The sequence below is a fragment of the Pituophis catenifer genome, unplaced genomic scaffold (genome assembly GCF_029215685.1).
Source record: "Pituophis catenifer annectens isolate HBS135680 unplaced genomic scaffold, rPitCat1.0.hap2 SCAF_1, whole genome shotgun sequence".
NCBI lineage: Eukaryota > Metazoa > Chordata > Lepidosauria > Squamata > Colubridae > Pituophis > Pituophis catenifer.
In genome coordinates, this window is record NW_027256881.1 from 348295858 (window position 1) to 348322754 (window position 26897).

Below are 26897 nucleotides of genomic sequence, written 5' to 3' on the forward strand. Positions count from 1 at the left end.
CCTCAGTAGAATAATGTAGCATTTGGGAAAAGAGATACAAGCCAAGAGAGCAGCTCCAGAGGCCAAAATGGAGAAGATCTCCACAGCCACCATGGACTTCCCTTTGGTGCTCAGGTAGGTGGGGAGGAAGGTGATCCAAACACTGCAAAAGACCAGCATGCTAAAAGTATAAATTTGGCTTCATTAAAACTATCAGGTAATTTCCTAGCTAGAAATGCCACCGAGAAACTGATGAGGGCCAAAAGACCTAGGTAGGCAAGGACAGTGTAAAACATTAAAGATGAACCTTCCTTGCATTCCAAGATGATCTCTCCAAACAAGGAGTGAAAGTCCCAACTGGGAAATGGAGGGGAGGTTACCAGCCAGGTGGCACAAACAACTGTTTGGATCAGGGGACAGGCTATGACAATGGAGTTGGTCAGTGGTTTCCCTAAGAGTTTCTTTGTTTTGTTCCCTGGCTTGGTGGCCATGAAAGCCAGAACCACCATGACAGTTTTTGCCAAAATGGAGGAAACTGCCAGGGAAAAGAGAATGGCAAAGGCAACTTGTCGTATAAGACAGGTGATCTTCCCAGGTTGACCAATGAAGAGGAAGGAGCAGAGGAAGCAGAGCAGGAGGGAGACCAGGAGGATGTAGGTGAGATCTCGGTTGTTGGCCTTGACAATTGGTGTGTCATGATGTTTATGGAAAATCACCAGGACTGCAGAAGTGATCACAGAGAGAAAAAGAGCAAGAAAAACTAAAATGTATCCCAGGGTGTCTTGATAGGCAAGGAAGTGGATCTTCTTGGCAATGCATTGGTCCTTGTCCTTGTTGGGAAATTGGTCTTCTGGGCAGGGTTCACAGTGAGCTGCATCTGAAATCAAGAGTGTTTGGCTAAGAATTTTAAGGGTATCTGCCATACGCATTATTCCTCCTAGAGAGGTGATATGACTTTCTCTTTCTGCTGTTGGCCTATCCACAAAGGGAGTGATGAAAGGACTCCCTGTACAATTTATGGAGCATCATAAAGGGCAAATCATTCTTCATTTATGATGATCTTTGCAATAGATTAGCCAGAGAAAAGGATTTGTTCAGTTCCAGCTATTCATTCATTGTGCACTTCCATGAGTAATGAGGCTTTCAGTTTGAGATTCCTGCCAGTTTTTTTCACCATTTTAGAATGGAAGACAAAGAAGAGTGATATATCTGTTATCCAGAAATGCTGCTGTTTTGTTTCTGTGTACATTATCCCTGCCGTAACCTTAATTGCGGCCCTTTCTTGATCGGGATTCCCTGTGCACAGTCACTCATGCCCTCGTTACCTCTCGCCTTGACTACTGCAACACTCTCTACATGGGACTCCCCTTGAGGAGCACCCGGAGGCTCCAACTGGTCCAGAATGCAGCAGCGCGGGTAGTGATGGGAGCAGCATGGCGTTCCCATGTAACACCGCTCCTGCGTGAGCTGCACTGGCTCCCAGTGGTCTTCCGGGTGCGCTTCAAGGTGCTGGTTATCACCTTTAAAGCGCTCCATGGCATAGGGCCTAGCTATCTTCGAGACCGCCTGCTGCTACCAACGACCTCCTATCGTCCCGTGCGCTCCCACAGAGAGGGCCTCCTCAGGGTGCCATCAGCCAATCAATGCAGGCTGGTGACCCCCAGGGGGAGGGCCTTCTCTGTGGGGGCACCTACCCTCTGGAATCAGTTGCCCCCAGAGATAAGGAGAATCCAAGACCTTAGCGCCTTCCGCCGTGCCCTTAAAACCCACTTTTTCCAGCAAGCCGGGCTGGCTTAAGAAGAAATTTTAAATGTTTTAATTGGTTTGTATTTTTAATTTTGGGCCAAATTTATATATATTTTAATTGTTTTTAATATTTGTATTTCATGTTTTTTTAATTCTGGCTGTACACCGCCCTGAGTCCTCAGGGAGAAGGGCGGTATATAAATTTAAAATAAAATAAATAAAATAAATAAATAATCTCTCTGCTTTCTACTTCAAATCTGTTCATTCAGATGTTTTTTGCTCCCTCCTGTTCTATCAAAGAGACATAGATAGATGAATGTCCTCTTTCCCTGGCAGGTCTATTTCCTCAGAGGTGGATAGTGCTGATGGAAGGAGCATATTATAAATAATAAAAATTTAAGCTTGGTCCACACACATCACTTCCTCAGGAAAGATTGGAAGTTAGTTTTTCCAATTGGAGGTCAGAGTAGCAAATGGAAATCCTAGTTAGACTTTCTTAAATTCTGCCCTAAAACTATCCTGCATGGAACTGCTGAGGATCGGGAAAAATGGCCTCAGTGGCCAGGGCAGTTTAGAGCTGTAAACTGAAAGGTTTTCCTGAAAGATATGATTTCATTTCATTCTCATAAAAAATCATAACAAAAACAAAAATGACTTAAATAATGTCTTCTTTGATCCTGGAAGATGAACATTTGAAATCTGCTCTACCTGTCTTGTTAGAAATGGTCCCTTCTGGACAAGGGTCACATTGGTAGCAGCAAACCTGCTCGCCCTCTGGAACTCTTCTCCTCTCTCCTGCATGGCACCTCTTCCTTCCACACCTGGCAAAGGGCTTCTTCTGAAAGAGAAAAGGAAAGTACTTGGAATGACCTAAGCAATGAACCTGCTGTTGTGGTCCACCAGAAGCCGGAGGACCTAGCAGCAGAGTCAGACAGTGAGGAGGCTGGTGAGGACCATGGGCCAGTCCTGGAGATGAGGCTCTGCATTGGAGGCAGAGAGGGGGCCAGGGCCATCTGGAAGTGATTCGCGGACTCCAGCACCTCCAGAGTCAGACAGCAGTGAGGCAGAGGAACAGGAGGAGCCTGTTTCTAGTGCATGCATGGCAGAGGTGCCAGAAGGCAAGAGCAGCTAAAGTGAAAAGGATGACTCGGGAGAAATGCCAAGAGATGATTGGCCCCTCCCATAAGGCTTAAAAGAGCAGCAAAGGCTCTTGGGCTCTTTGTAGGAAAGCAATATTGCTAAATCTGTTTCCAGTTGACATCTCTTTTTTCTGAACTTCATGGGGCTTTGCCAAGAAAGGCCTTTGGCAGGGTGCCATTATCAATGTTTGTGATAAGCCCGAAGGACGTTTTCTGAAGGACTTGTTTTGGAATTAATTTGGACTAAGATGGGAATGAAGTAATTCTCAGCTATTATAATAAAATAGGTTTGAGTCTAATTTGTGTCTTGTAATGACTAAGTGAGTTTAGGTCACAACACCTGCTGCATTCATTCTTTTCCCCATTCCTATTTCCCTTCCTTATTCCTACTTCTATGTTCAGATTCTTTTCTAAAGAAAGAGATTGCCACTGTCTATCACTGAAATCCTGGCTCATATTCATCAGAGCCCTTCCCCCTGCCGTGGAGGGGGACTGTAAATTGTGTTGGGAGCTTATGGGGAGCCGGTACACTTCTTCCATCCCACCGGCAGAGGGGACTGCCCATCATACCAGCCACCGTGAGAGGGTGGTCTTGGTTTTTTGTGCCCCTCGAGCGGAGTCGGTATGGTATTATCTGCACGTCACCAGCAAAGGGGACTGAACATCAAACCAACCACCGTGAGAGGGTGGTTGAGGACCATGAGACCAGCCACTGTGACAGGGTGGCTATGGACTTTAACCCCTTATGCTGAACTGATATTGCAAAGGTTCACTACTTCCATCTCACCAGTAGAGGGGACTGACCATCAGACCAATCACTGTGAGAGGGTGGTTGGATTGTATCCCCCTTGAACTGTGTCGACTTGGCAAGAGATCCTTCCCACTGTGGTGAGGGGACAGTGGACTTTGGACCTCGGATCTTGGATGCCCCCATTTTATTTGCTCCCTTTTGGACCTCTTATTTTCCATCTGACCCTTGGGACATGGTCACTTATCCTCTGTGGCAAGATGTATTCGGCAGCTGAGCTTCTTGTTCTGCGAGACTGGCCCCTCTCACAGGATTGGCCCTCCACTCTATCGAGGGCCTACCTCGATGACAGATTTTGGAATCCCAAGAGGTGGCATGCGGCGAAGAGGGGGTTGAGGGGTTTTTTAAAATTGTCATTTGCCAATCTTTTAAGGGGTTTTGGGAGGGGGGAGGGTTGTTTGGCAAAGGATAGGGAGGGTGATTTGTTGGGGAGGGGACCAGGCCCGGCACAGGGTCGCACTAGGGGAGGTGCGGAGCGGGGATTGGAGGGGGTTGGTGTTGGTAGGGAACAGGGCGATGTCATCAGGACCGTGGGTGGGAGGGACAGGTATGGTGGGAGCAGGGGGCCATATCATGTTGTGGGGGCACGTATCCGCTGTCTCCAAGCGGTGACATGCTCCGGCTCCCAATGCTCTTCTCGTTCCCTGGGTTGTCCGGAGTCTCAGAGCCTGGGTCTTAGGCTGATGCTGTGCAATGCCAGGTCCATGGTTAATAAAGCCCCCCTCATTTGTGAGCTGATTCAGGAGGGGGGAGCGGACCTGGCGGGTATTACTGAGACCTGGCTGGGCCTGGAGAGGAGGTCTCCCTCGTAGAAATGTGCCCACCGGGTTTCCGCGCATTTCATCAGCCGAGGGCCCAGGGTAGGGGTGGGGGGGTGGCGGTTATTGTAAAGGAAGGTCTTGATCCTAGGGAGGCCACTGTACCTCAGATAGCCGTGAGTCTCTCCTTGTGAAGTGGGGCCATGGGAGGCAGATGGGCCTGCTGGTTACGTACCTGGCTCCTTGCTACGTGGCAGCGACCCTGCCTGAGCTCCTCAATGTTATAGCCGGGGTGGTGGTTGATACCCCCAGGCTTTTAGTCATGGGGGATTTCAACCTGCCGTCCACCGGCGAAGCATCTGAGGTGGCTCGGGAGTTCATGGCTTCCATGACGGCCATGGACCTGACCCAGTTAATTCAGGGCCCCACTCACATAGGAGGAAACACGCTGGACTTGGTTTTCGTCTCTGGTCAGTGGTTGAATGGCTTAGATACAGGGGATATAGTTATTGAACCCTTGTCATGGTCAGACCATTCTCTCCTTAGACTTGACTTCCTGACCGCTATGCCCCACCGCAGGGAGGCGGAACCGATCAGGTGGTTCCGCCCCAGGCGCCTGATGGATCCTGATAGGTTCCGAATGGAGCTTGGGCCATTTCCTGAGACTCTGGCGCGCGACTCGACGGAAGACCTGGTGGCCGCCTGGGATAGGGTGGCTGCTGGTGCTTTAGATCGGGTTGTGCCTTTGCGGCCTCTGACCCGGCGCCGAATCTGCCCAGCTCCTTGGTTCTCCGAGGAGCTGAGGGGGATGAAACGCCGGAAAAGACGCCTAGAGAGTGGTTGGAGGGCCAGTCGCTCCGAATCTGACCGTACACTAGTGAGGTCTTATATCAAGACCTACTTAGTGGCGATAAAGGCGGCGAAGTGTAATTACTTTTCCGCTCTTATCACGTTGGCAGAAAATCGCCCAGCTGCCTTGTTTAGGGTGACACGCTCCCTTCTCCATCTGGGAGCACGGGAAGACCCCTTGCAAGGTTGTGCTGAGGATTTTGTGCATTATCTGCACGATAAAGTCGCTCAAATTCGGGAAGGCTTGGACTCTGACTGGGTAGGTACAGGCGGGTTGTCCGAGGTCTGTCTTGAGACGGTTATCTGGGATGAGTTTGACCCTGTGACTCCCGAGGACGTGGACAGGATGCTGGGGAGGTTGAACGCAACCACATGTTTATTGGACCCGTGTCCCTCCTGGTTGGTGCTGGCTACCCGGGAGGTTACACAAGGCTGGCTCCAGAGGATTATAAATGCTTCCTTGAGTGAGGGGTTCTTGCCTCCTGCCTTGAAAGAGGCGGTGGTGAGGCCCCTCCTCAAGAAGCCCTCTCTGGACCCAGCAGTTTTAGCAAATTATCGTCCAGTTTCCAACCTTCGCTTCTTGGCGAAGGTTGTTGAGAGTGTGGTTGCACGACAGCTCCTGCAGTACCTGGATGAAACCGTCTATCTAGATCCATTCCAGTCCAGCTTCAGGCCCGGGTACAGCACGGAAACGGCATTGGTCGCGTTGGTTGATGATCTCTGGAGGGCTCGGGACAGAGGTTGCTCCTCTGTTCTGGTCCTATTAGATCTCTCAGCGGCTTTTGATACCATCGACCATGGTATCATGCTGCGCCGGTTGGAGGGGTTGGGAGTGGGAGGCACTGTTTTATGGTGGTTCTCCTCCTATCTCTCCGACCGGTCGCAGTCTGTGTTGGCTGGAGGGCAGAGGTCGATCTCAAGGCACTTAGTTTGTGGGGTGCCACAAGGGTCGGTCCTCTCGCCTCTCCTGTTCAACATTTATGTGAAGCCGCTGGGCGAGATCATCCGTGCTTTTGGGGTGCAGTGCCATCTGTACGCTGATGACACCCAGCTGTACATCTCTACCCCAGACCACCCCAACGATGCCCTTGAAGTGATGTCCCGGTGCCTGGAGGCCGTGCGGGTCTGGATGGGGAGGAATAGGCTCTGACTCAATCCCTCCAAGACTGAGTGGCTGTGGATGCCGGCATCCCAATATAGTCAGCTGGTGCCATCGCTGACTATTGGGGGCGAGACATTGGCCCCCACAGAGAGGGCGCGTAACTTGGGTGTCCTCCTGGATGCACGGCTGTCTTTAGAAGAGCATATGACGGCCGTGGCCAGGGGGGCTTTCGATCAGGTTCGCCTGATACGCCAGTTGCGCCCCTTTCTGGATCGGGACTCCCTATGCACGGTCACTCATGCCCTCGTTACTTCCTGCCTCGACTACTGCAACACTCTCTACATGGGGCTCCCCTTGAGGAGCACTCGGAGGCTCCAACTGGTGCAGAATGCGGCCGCGCGGGTACTTATGGGGGCGACATGGCGCTCCCAAGTGACACCTCTCCTGCGCGAGCTGCATTGGCTTCCAGTGGTCTTCCGAGTGCGCTTCAAGGTGCTGGTTCTCATCTTCAAAGCGGTCCATGGCTTAGGACCCAGTTATTTACGAGACCACCTTCTGCCTCCGATTACCTCCCACTGGCCAACACGCTCCCACAGAGAGGGTCTCCTCAGGGTGCCGTCTGTCAGGCAATGTCGGCTGGCGACCCCCCGGGGAAGAGCCTTCTCTGTGGGGGCACCCGCCCTCTGGAATGAGCTACCCACAGGGATACGACTAATCCCGGACCTCTGGACCTTCCGCCAGGCCCTGAAGACTTTTTTATTTCAGCAAGCCGGACTGGGTTAAAAATTTTAATTGGGTGAATTTTATGGGTAAGGGGTTTTAAATTGGAGAAGCCAAAGATAATTTAATTTTGTTTTAATTGTATTTTAATATTTGTATTGTGTGTTTTAATTTTGGCTGTTCACCGCCCTGAGTCCTTCGGGAGAGGGGGCGGTATAAAAATTTAATAAATAAATAAATAAATAAAATAAATATCAGAAATCAAGAACAATCCTAGGATAATCAGGCCAGGGGCATTCCTGACACACCCATGTGTGAGATTGGATCTGGAATCTCAGCCTGTAGAGGAAGACTTATGATGGGAGGAGAGCATTTCTAAAAGAAAGAACTGTGAAGATACAACTGAGTGGAAATGGTCAATGGAAATCATTGTTACTTGCTGTTTTTTCATCCTGCTTTTCAAGCAGGAGTGTTTCCCAAGCCTAACCCTTTGTGGAATGAAACAAAGCAGACATCAAATGTGTTACATGCAAAGCAGATTTCTCACCAAATAACTAATGATTTCTGATTCAACTGATTATTTTTCAAGTTAGGAAGATGTTCTGCATCTCAGGAAGAGAATTAATCTTTCTCTGAACTTAAAACATTTCCTTGCAGCTCACCTTTGTGGCCCAGACGATTCCATCAGAGTTAATGGTGAAATCTTGGCCTGGGGGAGCCTCGGGATTTACTTGCCCAACTTTCACGGGGACAAAAGATCGATTGGGAAAGAGAACCCAGTTGAGAAGATCATAACAAGCAGATCCCAGTCTATCTTCTGAGAAGGAGACCTCCTCTCCAGCACTGTTGTTGAACTGCACATTCCTCAAATAGGGAAGAATCTGAAAGAAAGGAGAACTTCAGAAATTGGAGTATTTGCGCTAGAGCTACAAACGAGACATCATGGCTTCTATCATCACATCAAGGGTATTTTGAGAAGATGATTTTATATTTGAGAAGCTATTTCTATCTCTTGGTGGCAATCTGAGGTCTACTGGGCCATGTGGAAGGAAGCATCTGACCTGGTTGGTCACTTCACTATTCAGAGAAGTCCAACATTTTAGCCTTTGATGCAGAAAATTCTGATTAATTTCAGACCAGAACATCTTGACTCTTGTCATAGAAACACAATCAGAGTGTAAGGTCCCCAAATGTTCTTGAGTCACCAGAATGCGAAAGAGAGAGACCCAAGAAGAGGATGTGTGTAAAGTGAAGTGTAAAGTGCAGGTGCCGAATGATGGTACAACAGAAACAGTGCAGCATCCAGGATATAAATCCCCAATCCGCCCTCTCACGGCGGTTTGTCCGATGGTCATTCCCCTGCCAGCAGGTACAAAGTGCAGAATGCAAAATAGCTAATGCCATCCCAGCTCAGCCCGTGGGGCCCAGAGCCCAAGCCACCCTCTCACGGTGGTAGGCTCTTGGCTGGTCCTCTCAGCTGGTGGGATGGAGTCATATACCAGCTCCTGTTCAGATGATATTAGTCCTCCACACAAGTAGGGGAAGGGCTCAGGTGGAATAAGCGAGCTATTTATGTCAGTGAGGTGAAGCCAAAAGAGGGCGCAAGTCCGAGAAGGGCGTGTTCCAAGGGGGGAGAGATGGAAAGAGGGGGGGATTACACTTTAACCCCCCCCATTTGATAGAAGCAAATGGCAGAGCCAATTCCAATTCTTAGCAAAGCAATTCTTACAGAAGCAAAACAGCAAGTTAAACCAATTCTACTGACTCTACTATTATCTCCCAGTAATTCTACCTCTTCTTCTTATTACTATTATTATTTAATCTTTAGTGAGAATCAGAGCCTTTGAGGCTGGTTAATAGCTCAGCAGGTCAAGTCCTAACCAAGGACCTAGGAACTGTTAAGGTATCGTCGGAGGATGTAAGCTGTTCCGAGTAAGGTGGGTTTTTGTAGAGTGAAAATGTTCAAGTCCGGCAAATTTAGAATTTCTAAATAGCGGGGTAGCCCTTTGGGTATTGCTCCAAGGGCTCCAATTACAATCGGGAAAACACATGATTTCTTTTTCCACAGTCTCTCAACTTCAATTTGCAAGTCCTGGTACTTTGTGATTTTTTCTTGCTGCTTATCTTCAATCCATGCATCACCAGGTATTGCAACGTCAATTTTTATTATTATTATTATTATTATTATTATTATTATTATTATTATTATTATTATTATTATTATTTCCTTTCAACAGTATTGAAAGGGACAATAGCAACAGACCCTCTACAGTTCTAGACAAGAGGCTATCCTGTCTCTTCTTCAATGACTCCAGCAATGGGGCACCCACGACTTCTAAAGGTAAACCGCTCCTTATGAAGTCTCTCCTTAGTTCTAGGTTGCTTCTCTCCTTTGTTAGTTTCCATCCATTGTTAATCAGAAGCTGTTTCCACACAGGAAGCTGAGTAGCACAACAAAAGGTAAACTAAAAAAAGGGCAGGGTCTCAGATGAATTGGTATGGGAGCATGCATACATTGAATCAGTACTTAATTAAATGTATGAGGGTTATTAAGATCATGGCCCAGAGGATTTTTGGTTGCCCTCGCCCCTCTTTGGAAGAGCTCTATAGCTCCCTCTCAAGGTCAAAACATTCTTAAGGATCCATCTCATCCTGGGCACCCTTTTTTTGAAGTATTACCATCTGGCAGATGGTACAGGACAATAAAAACAAGGACAAGCAGGCTGAAAAACAGCTTCTATTCCAGAGCAGTAACTGTATTAAATTCTACCGTACAGTGTAATATTAATGCAATATCAGGAGTTTTCAATTCAATTGTATGGAATGTGAAGGATGTGTGTTTATATATATATATATGTACACTGAAGATAGCATTTAATTAAATTGTACAAGGCGCAATGATAATAAAGTAAACTAAACTAAACTAAACTGAAGAAATTCATATGGGGAGCTTCCAATTTAAGTGTCTGTGGACTGAGTCAAAAGCCATAGAAATTACCTGCCATGACTGGACATCTGAGATCCTCTTTCCAAGCCTCATCGTGGTCGGTTGAACTCTGGATCCATGCATTGCATGCAAAGCATGTGCCAGAGCATAAATAGCATTGTAGATATTGTAACTTTCACCTGTCATTCTTTTTTCAAAAGTGTAATTGGGCACATTCTGCAGATTCTCCTTTCCAGTACATTGTTTTTCTCCCTTTGGAGGGATCTTTCCTGATTTATGGATCTTGCAGCCAAAGACATATTCCCACCATGGAGGGAGAAAGACATCTCCTTGGGGGTTCAAGGGGTCTAAAGTCAGGAGGAAGTGGCTGAATTCAGAGACATCCCCGGTGTGGTCCCTGAAATGCAAGGCTCCATGAAAAAGCTTTATGTAACGCAATGTGTATTCAGATTCTTTCAAGCCAATTTTCCATTGGGAAGTGAAGATACAAACTTTCCTCAATGATACCTTTTTGGTATTTTCAAAATGATCTATTGTGTCTATTACAATGGCAGTAACAATTAATTCTCCAAATATGATAAACACTTCTGCTTTAGACCATGTGAGGAAATTGAGAATTAACTTCTTCTTAGTTATTTCAAAATTACCCAATTCCAGCATTAGAGTGAAAACCAGGCAGATCTCCTTCTCCTGGAGCATTGGCGTCAGAGTTGAAGTGAAATGTTCTCCAATGTCATCTTCAGGGGTGAAAAGCCCAACCCAGTTCCATTGGAAATATAGGAGCAGTTGGACTAAACCCACATACTGAGGAAATTCCTTGGGATTTATCCGGAAGAAGGAAGGATAAACTTTCCTCTCTCCCTGAGAGAACTCAAAGCCAACACCGAGCTGGAGAAAAAGAGATTCTTTTTTCAAAGACAAAGTAAGAGTTTTTATGTTGACTTTAGTTGTGACCATTGTGTGGTTGATGGCCCTTCAGTCAGGCTGACTCACTTTGACTGGCAAACTTCATCTTCTTCCTCTCTTAGCCATTTTTATTGGTTGTGGTACGTCAGAATATAAGAGAAGAAACCAACAACCTGATACAGAGAACAAATGGCACTAAAATAATGGCTACCCTTTAATAAAGAGTAATCTAAGAGCGACAAGCTCATGATATTCACCCCCCTCCCAAACAAACCCCCCTTCTTTTAGTTTCATCTTTGGCTTCTGTGTGTGCTTTTGATCTTTGTCTGTTCCATACTGTATCCAAGGGAGCTCTCTTACCTGTGGGACCTTAAAGATGCTGAAGATGGAGGCCATCTGCCATGAGGACTTGGCACTGAGACCACCAATGACGGAGAGCAGAGTGTCCTGCAGGTCACATTTGTAACCTGGGACCACTTGGCCTTGTGAGGAGAGCATGGAGAGGCTGTTTAAGGAAATAGTCTTCTCCCTCTGGTAATGGCCATAGATGTGGAAGCCAAGGGTGATGTTGGGGAGCAGAAGAAAATCCTTATTGACCTCGAAGACAGCAAAAATCAATGCAAGGAACTGCTGGTAGTTACCTATGGTGAATCTGTAGTGAGAGAAAGTTTGGAGAATATTAGAGGAAACCTTCTGCATGGCTGTAGAATTTGCTTCTCTGTTTGGGGGGAAATTTGAAGCAGACATGGGTTTAAAAATTTTTTTACTACTGGTTCTGTGGGTGTGGCTTGGTGTGTGTGGCATGGCTTGGTGGGCATGCCAGGGGAAGGATATTGAAAAATCGTTCACAATTCAGGGGAAGGTTACTGCAAAATCCCCATTTCCTCCTGAACAGCTGGGACTTGGGAGGCAGAGATTTGTACTATCGGTTCTCCGAACTACTCAAAATTTCCACTACTGGTTTTCCAGAACTGATCAGAACCTGCTGAAACCCACCTTTGATTTTAGGGCAGAAACTCCCAAATTTCATTGGGTTGGATTATTTCCAAAGGATTTCCCTTGGCTAAACTTGGATGACTTTGTGAGAAAGGAGGAAAGCCTTTCCATAGATATCAAGGACTGTTTTATATTCTCTATCATCCCTGCCATATTCGCTTTGCTGCAGTGGCTGTAATCCTTTCCAACTGCTCCCCTTTCAATGTAAGAACTGTAAAAACCACTACAAAAACTTATGCCAACAAATAAAGACTGAATGCACCAATTATCACATCAAGCAAGAAAACCTTCTACACACAAAATCTAATGCTCTGTCTTACACATTGGCAAAAGAAATCAAAACATAAAATACAAATTAGATGGACATAACCTTGTAGATGACCCTCACTTAGTCAAGGAACTTGGAGTACTCATTTCTAAAGATCTAAGTGCCAGAGCCCACTGGAACAACATTGTCAAAAAGGCACTAAGAGTTGTTAACCTAATGTTGCATAGCTTCTTCTCTGGTAATATTGTACTACTAACTAGAGCATATAAAACATTTGATAGACCAATTCTTGAATACAGTTCATCTGTCTGGAACCCGCACTGCATATCGGACATAAATACAATTGAGAGAATTCAGAGATATTTTACTAGAAGAGTCCTCCACTCCTCTTCTTGCAACAGAATACCTTATGCCACCAGACTCCAAATTTTGGGCTTAGACAATTAAGAACTATGCCGCATTCAGTCTGACCTAAGCATAGTACATAAAATTTTCTGCAACAATGTCCTTGTTACGATATTTTCAGGATCAGACTCAATAAATAATTTGAGAATTAGAAATTCAAATATATCTCTGTTTATTTACATAAGGCATTCTATATTCACTGAATATTCACAGATAGAAGCACAGAATGGACGTATGCAGCTCCTTATATATACAATGGGTGGAGCTAAGTATGGGAGTGGTAAAGTATGAATACATTAAGAAGTGAAGAATAAGTTAACCCCTGACACACACTGTTCATATACTATTTACATAATGGAGAATAAGGCATTTACTTGTGACAAATCCCCCTCTAAATGCCGATTCGATATATTACAACAATTACATTCAGATTCAGAACAATATAAGACATGTAACTTAGAAGTCAAGTAATTATGTTGCTTAGACGGCAAAGGCTTTGTTAATATGTCAGCTATTTGCTCTGATGTTTCGCAATGAACTGCTTTGATAAATCCATCCTGAGATAACTGTCTCACATGTTTAAATTTTATATCTATATGTCTGGACCTTTGTCCAATGGCATCAGATCTAGATATTTCGATAGCAGCTTTGTTATCTTCATGCATAATAAAAGGTAAAATGGGTTTTTTCCAAATGTCTGAAAGTAAATCATTGAACCATACAAGGTTATTTGCTGCCTTAGATAGACAAACATATTCTGCCTCTGTTGTTGAGGTGGCTACTAAATCTTGTTTGCCAGTATACCAGTAAACTGGACAACCGTTAAGAAAGAATATATAACCAGATGTGCTTTTTCTACATGAGGTGTCTCCAGCCCAATCCGCATCGGCGTAACATGTGAGGATGGGCTCCTTGACATTATTAGGTTCCAACAATAAACAGAAGTCTAAACTATTCTTTAAATACCTTAATATTCTTTTGACAGCTTCCCAATGGTATAGCGATGGTTTGCTGACATGTCTGGACAATAAGTTGAGAGGTAAAGCAATATCAGGCCTAGTCCAATTAGAGATATAAAGAAGTGAACCTATGACTGACCTGTAAAATGTATTATCTTTGAATTCAGGAGATGATTCTTCTGTATTCTTCAAAAAATCAGTTTGCATGGGAGTGTCACAGGGCTTAGCGTTACTTAAATTACATTTATTCAAGAGCTCTATGATTTTGTCTCTTTGAGAAAGCTTAAATCCCCTTCTGGTTTTACTGATTTGAACACCAAGATACTTATTTACTTTACCCAAAGATTTCAATGAAAAATGTTCATTCAGTTTTGTTACAAATGCCTCTTTCCTTTCTTTATGTTTACCTATGTACAAAATGTCATCCACATAGATCAATACAAATTCTAGGGAATCATTCTCTTTTTTAACAAAGAAGCAATTGTCAGCAGTAGTGGCATTGAAATTCATAGTTTTAAGAACTTTTACTAAACAATCATACCATTGTTTACCAGATTGTTTCAACCCGTATAAACTTTTATTTAATAACAAGTCTCATTTTTGTTTGTGTATTGACTGTGGGGTGCTCTTACATATATTTCCTTATCTAATTTTGCGTGTAAATACGCAGTCTGTATGTCGTATTGAAACACATCGAGGTTGAGTGCTGATGCTATAACCAGAGCTGTTTTGACACTCTCTGTTCTTACTGTGGGGGAGTATGTGTCTGTATAATCCTCGGGATATTTCTGTGCATAACCTTGTGCAACTAATCTAGCTTTGTATAGAGTATTGCCTCCCTCTAAATTTTTAATTTTATATATCCATCTAGTGCCAATGATGGTTTTGTCCTTTGGTGCAACTGTAGGTGTGAACACATTTAGCCCTCGTAAACTATCCATCTCTTTAGTCATGGCTGCTTCCCATTTTTTCTTTTCTTCAGGAGGAAGTTTTAACACTTCCTCATATGTGTTAGGTATTGATGATTCTCCATCCATATACATTACATAATCTTTGTATTTGTTTGGCATTTGATTTCTGCTACTTCTGATTGCTTTTTCTGGTTTACTATCATTGTCATGTAAATACCTTGCTTCTTTTTTAGTTAATGAATCTGTCTTTATTTTATGTTGACTGTTTGTCCATGTTTTGATTTTATTTTTATGTGTGTTGTTACTGTGTTCTTCTCTAATCCTTTTTTCTTGGAGTTTGGTGTCTGGGTTGGTGTTTGGGAATATTTCATTAAGATGTATTTTAGACCAGTTAGCCTGTTCATGGAACACAGCTGTTCTGGAAACTATAAATTTATTGTTATTATCGATAAATCTGTATCCTTTTGTACCTGTCTCGTATCCCATGAATCTAAGTCTTCTGGATACGTTCTCACCTTTGCGCCTTAGTTGTTTAGGTATGTGTACGTCTGCAGTGACTCCAAATATGTGCATGTGTGCTAATTTTGGTTTCCTATTATACATTACTTCATATGGTGTCTTATTTACAATGCTGGACCAAGTTCTATTTTGTGTGTAATTAGAATATTGTAGGGCTTCTGACCAGAATTGTTTACTTAAGCCAGCATCTTCTAATGTGCATCTAATCATGGTTTGTAATGTTGAGTTCTTTCTCTCTACCACTCCGTTCTGGAATGCAGAAAATGGGCTAGATGTGTAATGTAACATTCCTTTATCTTTTAGCCATTGGGAGAATTCTTTAGACATGAATTCACATCCCCTATCTGTCATGATTTGTTTTATTTTAATGTTGTGTTGTGTCTCTATGCGTTTGTAAAACTCTTTAAATTTCTGAAAAGTTTCATCTTTATGTTTTAATGTGTAAACGAATCCATAACGACTATAATCATCCACAATGGTCAGAAAGTAGCGTTTTTTATAAGTAATTGATGGTGTTAGTGGACCAACTAGATCCATATGTACCAAATCAAAAATTTTGTTGATTGATCTCATTGATTTTCTAGGTCTGGGACTAGTTTTGAGCTTTGTAGATTTACATACTGAGCATTCCAAATAGTTTTCACAATTTTTTATTTTAACACCTTCTGCATGTTCAGTCATCTTTTGCACTACAGGAAAACTGGCATGTCCTAATTTCCTATGTAAGACATGAGCACACTCATCATGAATTGGTTTACCTATCTTAGGTTTTTTTTCATTGTGTGTATCTTTGTGATTATGGGTTACTTCACGTTTCTCATTGTCACTGTTACTATTGTCTCCATTATCTATCTCATTGTCATTTTCCATACTTGAATCAATGTTGTGTAACCATTCCTCCTTTATCATTAAGTAAGGTAGACCTCCTTTGATTATTACTGTACCTATATTTATTTTGTTTTTCTCTAATGTTGCTTTTCCTTTTGAGAATACAATGTTAATGTCAGAATCTCTGCTTAGTTTTATGGCACTAAGTATGTTATGAGGAATTTCAGGTATTAGTAATACCCCCTCTATTTTTCCTAGGCCAGGTAATATTACATTCCCTCTACATATCACTTGAACCTTTTCTTGATTAGCTACTTTGATTACAAATTTATCTTCTACAAATGAAGATAATATATTTTTATTATTTGTAGTGTGATTAGTTGCTCCAGAATCAATAAGCCAATTATTGTTCTCTGGTTGTTGTATGTTAATGTTGTCATGTTTGTTTAGCCCATTCAGTGAACCAGATTTTCTATCCTTTGAATTATCTCTGCCCCCTCTATGTTCTCTATAGTTGGGTGGACTTCTATACCTATGTCTATCAATGGAAGACTGTCTGTTGTTGTACCTATTTCTATATTCTGACCTATGTCTTTCTCTTAGAATTTTAGGACAATCCCTCCTATTATGCTCTTTGGACCCACAATTGTGGCATCTAAATGTTTCATGATATCTTTCTTGAAATGCTACCTTTTTATATTGTTTGTGCTCTATGTGGTTGTTATAACGACTTCTCCTTGAATTGTCTTCAGCTATTAACTTATTGGATAGACTTTCTATGGATAAGTATCCTAGATTGATTGTGTCTAAGTGTGACATATAATTATCCCATGATGGGTCAAGTGAGTTGATGATAACACTTTTCATTGTTTGATCTGAAATCACCTCCCCCCTTAAGTGCAGTTCTGCTCTAATCTTGTTTAAAGATATTAAATGTTCACTTATGGTAACCCCTGGCTTTATCCTAGAAGAGAAGAAATCTTTAGACATTCTTGTGGTAGTGGCTACACTTTCACTGTGAAACAAATTAAACATGCATTGAATAATTTCTGAGATAGTCAGATTTTGCTTAATACTGTGATACATGGCAGGAGACACACTAGAAATTAATAAGAAAAATGCTCTGTGGTGTAGGCAATCTAACTTTAGAGTCCAAGGTCTTTTTGGGGGGTTAGTAATAAAAAACAGTAAGTTTTCTTTCATAAAGACAACCTGGAGCTGCTGATACCATTCTTGCAAATTAATGCCATCTATTCTCAGCTTTGGGAAGTCACTGGGTAAATTCCCAACATTGTTGGGTCCATTACTTACAACCGGGGGTAGTCCGTGGTCTTGTAAATGTTTAAAGTTGCAAAACGGCGTGGGGATGCTCGCTACGAGTCTGCATGATTCTCTCCGCATTTCATGTCTTCCTGGGTTGTCTGCGTAGTCCTGCGCATGTGCGTTGTTCATTTCGTTCCTGGAGTCATCGAGAGAGGTTCTCGCTGCTGCAGCTCCCTCGCTTTGTTCTTCTTCCGATGAATCAGTCTCTGGCTCGATCTTGGGAGTCCTGGTGATAGCGGGCGCTCGTTTTCTTTTGCTGAAGGCGCTGGTCCTTGGATTAGTCTGCGGTGTGGGGTGGTATCTGCAGGGCTCTCTGGGTTCAGGTGTCGGTGCTCTCGCCGTCTGGATAGGAGCGGGTAGATTTTGAGGCGTTGGCTCGCTTGCTTGCTTTTTTGTTGATTTTTTTTTTAATCTTCAGTTTCGGTCCAAATGCAGCAAAAAGCGTTTTCATTGCTGACTTTACTTGTATGTCTATTGAATCTTCTTCGTTCTCTGTTTCTGATTCTTCTGAGGTATATATTTTTTTTCTTTCATTTTTTGTATCGAGTAAGGCTTTTCGCGCCAGACATTTTGAATCCTGCTTTCTGATTGGCTCTGCTTCGCTCATCTTAGGGGTCTGTTGAAACCAAGATGGCTGCCATTCAAAATTTTGCGCGGGATTGTTGGTTTTCTTCTTTGCTGCATTTTTATCTGTAAGCATATCACTTACTATTTTTGAGTCTTTTGATTTTTCAGTAGCGATGTGCTTCTCTCTCACTGCTCCGTTGTTTTTTAGTATATCTTGGAGGTTCGCGACAAGACTTTCATCGCTCTTTTGGCTTTTTAAAAGTTTTAGTATCTCTGACCTGAGTTCGTTGTTTTCTATTTTGTTTTCTTCTTGGTCATCATCTTCATTTATTATTTCTTCGTCTTCTGTGGTGTATTCTTCAGATTCTCTCGAAATTGCATTCGTGGACTCATCTATTATTTCTTGATCCGCTTCCATTTCTTTGCTGTATGCCCTGGTTTTGGGCCTATCTCTTTTAGACATGTTTAAGTTTTTATTGAGTCAATTCAACCATCCTCTGCTACCAGATTGTTACGATATTTTCAGGATCAGACTCAATAAATAATTTGAGAATTAGAAATTCAAATATATCTCTGTTTATTTACATAAAGCATTCTATATTCACTGAATATTCACAGATAGAAGCACAGAATGGACGTATGCAGCTCCTTATATATACAATGGGTAAAGCTAAGTATGGGAGTGGTAAAGTATGAATACATTAAGAAGTGAAGAATAAGTTAACCCCTGACACACACTGTTCATATACTATTTACATAATGGAGAATAAGGCATTTACTTGTGACAGTCCTACCTGTCAATGACTATTTCAGCCTCAACCACAACAGTACCCAAACAGTACCCAAACTCGATGGCAGAAAATATGACTTCAGCAACAGAGTGGTCAATGCCTGGAATGCACTACCTGACTGTAGTTTCTTCCCCAAACCCCCAAAACTTTAACCTTAAACTGTCTACTGTTGACCTCACCCCATTCCTAAAAGGTCTGTAAGGGGCATGCATAAGTGCACCAGCGTGTCTACTGTCACTGTCCTAATATTCCTTTTTACTTACTCTTTTCACGTATCCAAATTATGTTTATACTTTTACCTGTTATCTTATATATGATTGACAAAATAAATAAATAAAAAAGAAAATAAATAAAATAATAATTACAGTATTTAAGGTCTCTCTTGGAACAGCTTCTTCAGGTGTGGTAAGGATTGCTGAGCGCAGGACTACAGTGGGGGTCTCCTCACAGACTTACTGAAGGCCCATATTCATCAGCAATGCTGATTCTAAAACTGAGAGGGATTTTTGTAACTCCTGAACACTTGAAGAGTGTTGAGCTTTTATTTGAATTTTCTGCCACAAGTTATTGTTCAGATTAATATTATAATTTGACTTCTTTACTAGGCCAGCACAGCTTCTCTCTTCATTTTTCTTGTTTATCATCTTCCTGATGAAGAGATTGAGAATCCCAGCCTATTTGAAGAACTTGCTATTTTATCAAGAAAAGCACAAAATGTGCGCTATACCAGGACAGTACAAATACTAGAAGAAGGATTTCTGAAAAAAGTCTCTGAATTTAATTATCTGCATGTCTACCCTCCAGCTGAAACTTACACATGTTGGAAATGAAGCTTCCCTGCATTAAAGTCAAAGAAAGATAACCCTGAAGTGATTCCCAAGGGCAAATTCCCACCAATAATGAGATCACCAGGCCTATAGTAGCTCTCCTTTAAGTCAATATCTTCTCTGAGCACACACATGGTTTGTAGCCTCTTTGCTGTGGTTGGAGCCAGGAGCCAGAAGAGCATCAGAAACATCAGCAATAGCATGACTCCTGCCCGGTCATTCTTATCACCTCCCCTCCTAGAACAGAACACAAGGTTTATGCAGAAACTGATGTGAAGGTTGCTGCTGAAATCTCACTGGAACCGTAGCAGATCAGACACCATCTGTGCCACCTGGATGGCACCAGGACAAATATGTTGTTTATATCAGCAATGCCTCCTCTTACCTGTGTTTGGGCCATGACAGTAGAGGAAACAAAGGCATGTGAGTCTCTTCAAACCCAGGAGCGAGCTCTTTGCAAGACGGACTAAGATGACATGTTATGCCCCCCCACCCCATCTGCTGAACTCAGAGATATTTTTATAGCTTGGAAGAGCTCTGTATCTAGAAATCCAGAGGGGATATACACTAAGTATTATTGTACTTCAGATAATTGCAACGAAACGCAATTGTTCTACGCGTGTAGCAATAGCTTCTCATTCACCACAATGGAAAAACATGTTTGTGTTTCTTGTAATGCACAGAGCAGATGGAGTCATGGTAAAGTTGTGAATTTGACCTCCATGAAACTGACCCCCCGCAAACAAGATGGAGTTTGGCCTTTGTCATAGTTGGTCAGTTAGTGTGAATGCATATAATAATCAGTTGTACTCTTGTAACTGAGCAGTGATGCCATTACTTGGATGGAAGAACTAGTTTATTTGAAGCTGCATGGTAGGTGATGATATTAGAAACTGCAATAACAGAGAATGAGTGCATACTGTTATGCGGTTCCCTCCTTCATCTGAATAGTAAGAGCAATAGCACTTAGACTTAAATACCTCTTCATAGTGCTTTTCAGGTGTCTCTAAGCGGTTTAGAGAGTCAGCATATTGCCCCCAACAGTTTAGGTCCTAATTTTACCTACCTTGGAAGGATGGAAGGCTGAGTCAACCTTGAGCCTATTGAGATTTGATCTGCCAAATTGCAGGCAGCCAGCAGTCAGCAGAAGTAGCATGCAGTACTGCATTCTTACCACTGTGCCACCGTGGTTCCATTCAATGCTGGTTGGTGGGAAGAGATTGAGCCCAATCCACCAACTTTCAGGGTGCATCAATGAGGCCTTCTCAGTCAGAGTCAGATATCATTTGTATGCTGATGGTGTTCAGTTGTATATCCATGGACTGACCAAGCAGTGCTGTCAAGGTTTTGCCCTTGTGTGTGGAGGCTGTTGAATGGGGAGGAACAGTCATGGTGTAAATCCTAGGTTGCATTAACAGAGGGATAGAATCAAAATCACGTGAAGTGTTTGTACCACTTTATAATATCTTGGGAAGATCACACATGGAATACCGCATCCAGTTTTAGTTGCTATGATATAAAAAAGATGTAGAGAACATAGAAAGATTGGAGAGAAGAGCAAGAAAGATGATTAGGTGACTGGAAGCTGAAACCTATGATGAACTATTGCAGTAACTGTGTATGTCTAGTCTCATAGAAGTAGTAGTATTGACATGATTGCTATCTTCCAATATTTGAGGGGCTGTCTCAGAGAAAATGCAGTCAACCTATTCTCCAAATCACCTGAAGCCAGGACAAGAAGTCATGGATGGAACCTTATCAAGGAGTGATCCAACTACAACTAAGGAGAAATTTCCTGACAATGAGGACAATTAATCAGTGGAAGGGATTGCCTCCAGAAGTTGTGGGTGCTCCAACAAAGGAGGCTTTTAAGAAGGAACTGGAGAACATGGTATGGAATCTCCTGCTTCAGCAAGGGGTTGGACTAGGAAGAACTCCAAGGTCCCTTCCAACTCTGTTATTCTGTTATAACATGAAGAACAAAGAAAGCATTTCCAGAATTGGAAGATTGGGTTAAGACCAAGCAGTTGTGAATAATTGTTCCTCCCAGAAGTGGAACTTTTCATCTTTGATTCTGCATGACAGTTCGCTGTCCTTCTTAGGACTCTTGTGCAATCTGGAGTGGGTTTTTTTTTTTTTTTTGACTATTAATTTCTGCTCAAGGAGCAGTATGGTGGCTACCTCAAGAAATGTCTTTCTAAATGTTGTGTCAGCTGCAAAACATTGAGACTACACAGGAAGTTCCAATTAGACTGATTTATGACTAATCATGCCTATCCACAGGAACCTAATAAACTAATGATTAGTACTACCTTGGTGTTAGATAACGGTCAATGGAATTCAAGAGGGATTGGACTTAGTCCAACTCTCTACATAGAGAGTTTAGGCTGATTCCTCTTTTGACTCCATGCCCAGTTTCTGTCACTCCTCCTACAGCTTCAGTTTGTTAAACAGAATAAGATTGAGCTGTGGAGAGTCTGAATGTATACAAGAGCAACAGAGATGATTCAAGCAAGAGTGGTGGAAGAGTGGATGCAGAAAGTCTTCTGTTTTTGGGAACAAACCCACAGTTGAGATGCTGCCAGTATGACTCATCCTTGAGAGAGGGAGTTGTTCCTCTACCTCTGAAGAAGGACTCAGTTTGACTCCTACTCAAAGAACAATTGCTGGACCACATCAAATTGAACTACCATGGGAGCTTTCTGCAATGCTGCACAGATCACATGAGGGAAGCAGAATGGATCACTTTGTCAAACGGCTGCATTGCGCAATTTCAGAAGCGGCTGCCATTTTGCAAGTGGCCACAACTGAATGAGGTCATTGGCGGCTGTTTTCAAAATCATGTTGGAAGTGTTCGCTAAGTGAATCTGTTGCAACCATTATGGAAGGACTTGAGTTTTTGTATCCTTTACAGATCTGCGAATGTCATCAATGTGATAGGTTTCAAAGTTATTTTTCATCATTGTTGCTTAACAAGCACTGTTTGTAATGTTTGTGTGGCTATTACAACTGCTTAATCCTTCAGGCCCCCTCCCTCCCAAAACCACTGTGGATTCAACTGCAGGACAAAAAAACCAACTAAGTCTCATGGCAATATTGATTGTTAAGAGTGCAACTTGTATAAATCCTATCCAGAGAAAAGTGGGAGGGACACTTAAAGACAAAAATGTACATGCATATTTATAGATTTCAGAAAGAAGGAGAAAATGATAAATTCATAAATTATAGATGATGTAAGCATACATATTCACAATTAGGAAAACTCTAGTTCTTCCCCCACCCTTCTATTGTTACTATCTTGAACCATGAAAGTGTCTCTTAATAAATGAATACATCAGTTACATTGCCATAGGTATTTTGTTAAAGTTTATTGAAAACCAGAGAATTCAAGTTTGCAATTTTAGGGGCCAATTTGCACACATGAAAAATCCGATGGAAATGGAGATGTTATCATCAACATAGCAATTGTGCACTACTCAGGACTGGCGGTTCGGCCTTGGTCACTTCCCATTTGGACAACTGCCATGTTCTTGTATTGGGCCTACCCTTGAAGACCCCTTGAAAACTGCAGCTGGTCCAAAATAAAAAGGTGTTCACAATATTGGACATTTCTAGGTTCACCCATGTTAGACTTCTCTTGCATGAGCTGCAGTGGTTCCCAGGTTCCTCCAAGGCCCCATTCAAGGTGCTGGTTATCATCTTTAAATTACTATGTCACAGGACTGAGTGATTTGCAGGTGCCTCCTGACTTTACTTAGGAAGGTGAGATGACTGTCATGCCCTGGATGACCTTGCTGAGAACATTACCCATTAAGGTAATTAGATTGTGATTCTGGGCATGGGTGGAATTATTCCTGTGCAGACTCTCTGTGCATACGGATCTTATAGAGTACTGTGGTTTTCCAAGAAAGTTAAAGAGCTGAAATGTCACAAGAAATTATTAATATGCTGCATACAGTTGTGACATACTTTGCTCATCCATCTGAGGGAAATCTTGCCTGACCTTGATGAGGATGTACAGCAGATCTGGATGGGTTGGGTATTTAAACTGTACTACTTCAAAAATAATGGAGGAGTGGTAGGGAAGTTCTATATGGGACATGGTGGCTCAGTGGCTAAGACGCTGAGCTTGTCGATCGAAAAGCTGGCAGTTCAGCAGTTCAAATTACTAGTGCCGTGTAACGGGGTGAGCTCCCGTTACTTGTTCAAGCTTCTGCCAACCTAGCAGTTCGAAAGCACATAAAAAATGCAAGTAGAAAAATAGGGACCACCTTTGATGGGAAGATAACAGCAATCCGTGCACGTTTGGCATTTACTCGTGCCAGCCACATGACCACAGAGACGTCTTCAGACAGCTCTGGCTCTTCGGGTTTGAAACGGAGATGAGCACTGCCCCCTAGAGTCGGGAACAACTAGCACCTATGTGCGAGGGGAATCTTTACCTTTACCTTTAGGGGAAGTTCTATAAAGCCTCAGACAACTAGGGAAGCAGCCATAGATTGTTAAAACACTGATACTGAACTCAACCCTTTAAAACACTAGCTTAAAAATAAACTAAAGGAAATACTAAAGGAAATAAAAATATATCCTCTTTATGGAAATAACAAACATATATTTAAAAATGTTTCATTCATGCAAGGTACAGCATCTCACTGAGTACATGTTGAAGACATGACAAAAAGAAAAAGTTATGGGTAATTATTGCTGACCACAGTTAAATTGTTGCCAGTTACAGAATATGATAAGGAATTCATTTATGGAGAAAATCTTTCTTCATGTCATCATTTTATAGACTTTTTATCACGTTCTAAACATGCCTCAATGACAAATATAAATGATGCTGATCCTTGCATTAGTTAGAAATTCTTGTTCCTTACTATATTTTCTCTACAATTCAGATCTGGCCTCAGCAGAATAATGTAGCATTTGGGGAAAAAGATACAGACCAAGAGAGCAGCTCCAGAGGCCAAAATGGAGAAGATCTCCACAACCACCATGGACTTCCCTTTGGTGCTCAGGTAGGTGGGGAGGAAGGTGATCCAAACACTGCAAAAGACCAGCATGCTAAAAGTATAAATTTGGCTTCATTAAAACTATCAGGTAATTTCCTAGCTAGAAATGCCACCGAGAAACTGATGAGGGCCAAAAGACCTAGGTAGGCAAGGACAGTGTAAAACATTAAAGATGAACCTTCCTTGCATTCCAAGATGATCTCTCCAAACAAGGAGTGAAAGTCCCAACTGGGAAATGGAGGGGAGGTTACCAGCCAGGTGGCACAAACAACTGTTTGGATCAGGGGACAGGCTATGACAATGGAGTTGGTCAGTGGTTTCCCTAAGAGTTTCTTTGTTTTGTTCCCTGGCTTGGTGGCCATGAAAGCCAGAACCACCATGACAGTTTTTGCCAAAATGGAGGAAACTGCCAGGGAAAAGAGAATGGCAAAGGCAACTTGTCGTATAAGACAGGTGACCTTCCCAGGTTGACCAATGAAGAGGAAGGAGCAGAGGAAGCAGAGCAGGAGGGAGACCAGGAGGATGTAGGTGAGATCTCGGTTGTTGGCCTTGACAATTGGTGTGTCATGATGTTTATGGAAAATCACCAGGACTGCAGAAGTGATCACAGAGAGAAAAAGAGCAAGAAAAACTAAAATGTATCCCAGGGTGTCTTGATAGGCAAGGAAGTGGATCTTCTTGTCAATGCATTGGTCCTTGTCCTTGTTGGGAAATTGGTCTTCTGGGCAGGGTTCACAGTGAGCTGCATATGAAATCAAGAGTGTTTGGCTAAGAATTTCAAGGGTATCTGCCATATGCATTATCCCTCCTAGAGAGCTGATATGACTTCCTCTTTCTGCTGTTGGCCTATCCACAAAGGGAGTGATGAAAGGACTCCCTGTACAATTTATGGAGCATCATAAAGGGCAAATCATTCTTCATTTATGATGATCTTTGCAATAGATTAGCCAGAGAAAAGGATTTGTTCAGTTCCAGCTATTCATTCATTGTGCACTTCCATGAGTAATGAGGCTTTCAGTTTGAGATTCCTGCCAGTTTTTTCCACCATTTTAGAATGGAAGACAAAGAAGAGTGATATATCTGTTGTTCAGAAATGCTGCTGTTTTGTTTCTGTGTACATTATCCCTGCCTTAACCTTAATTGCGGCCCTTTCTTGATCGGGATTCCCTGTGCACAGTCACTCATGCCCTCGTCACCTCTCACCTTGACTACTGCAACACTCTCTACATGGGGCTCCCCTTGAGGAGCACCCGGAGGCTCCAACTGGTCCAGAATGCAGCAGCGCGGGTAGTGATGGGAGCAGCATGGCGTTCCCATGTAACACCGCTCCTGCGTGAGCTGCACTGGCTCCCAGTGGTCTTCCGGGTGCGCTTCAAGGTGCTGGTTATCACCTTTAAAGCGCTCCATGGCATAGGGCCTAGCTATCTTCGAGACCGCCTGCTGCTACCAACGACCTCCCATCGTCCCGTGCGCTCCCACAGAGAGGGCCTCCTCAGGGTGCCATCAGCCAATCAATGCAGGCTGGTGACCCCCAGGGGGAGGGCCTTCTCTGTGAGGGCACCTACCCTCTGGAATCAGTTGCCCCCAGAGATAAGGAGAATCCAAGACCTTAGCGCCTTCCACCGTGCCCTTAAAACCCACTTTTTCCAGCAAGCCGGGCTGGTTTAAGAAGAAATTTTAAATGTTTTAATTGGTTTGTATTTTTAATTTTGGGCCAAATTTATATATATTTTAATTGTTTTTAATATTTGTATTTCATGTTTTTTTAATTCTGGCTGTACACCGCCCTGAGTCCTCAGGGAGAAGGGCGGTATATAAATTTAAAATAAAATAAATAAAATAAATAAATAATCTCTCTGCTTTCTACTTCAAATCTGTTCATTCAGATGTTTTTTGCTCCCTCCTGTTCTATCAAAGAGACATAGATAGATGAATGTCTTCTTTCCCTGGCAGGTCTATTTCCTCAGAGGTGGATAGTGCTGATGGAAGGAGCATATTATAAATAATAAAAATTAAAGCTTGGTCCACACACATCCCTTCCTCAGGAAAGATTGGAAGTTAGTTTTTCCAATTGGAGGTTAGAGTAGCAATGGAAATCCTAGTTAGACTTTCTTAAATTCTGCCCTAAAACTATCCTGCATGGAACTGCTGAGGATTGGGGAAAATGGCCTCAGTGCCCAGGGCAGTTTAGAGCTGTAAACTGAAAGGTTTTCCTGAAAGATATGATTTCATTTCATTCTCATAAAAAATCATAACAAAAACAAAAATGACTTAAATAATGTCTTCTTTGATCCTGGAAGATGAAGATTTGAAATCTGCTCTACCTGTCTTGTTAGAAATGGTCCCTTCTGGACAAGGGTCACACTGGTAGCAGCAAATCGGCTTGTCCTCTGGAACTCTTCTCCTCTCTCCTGCATGGCACCTCTTCATGCCACACCTGGCAAAGGGCTTCTTCTGAAAGAGAAAAGAAAAGTACTTGGAATGACCTAACCAATGAACCTGCTGTTGTGGTCCACCAGAAGCCGGAGGAGCTAGCA

General features: G+C 42.9%; 1 pseudogene; it reads right to left on the reverse strand.

The window, feature by feature from the left end:
• The window catches only part of LOC139312570 (vomeronasal type-2 receptor 26-like), a 66482-nt pseudogene continuing 39585 nt past the window's right edge, over positions 1 to 26897 (reverse strand).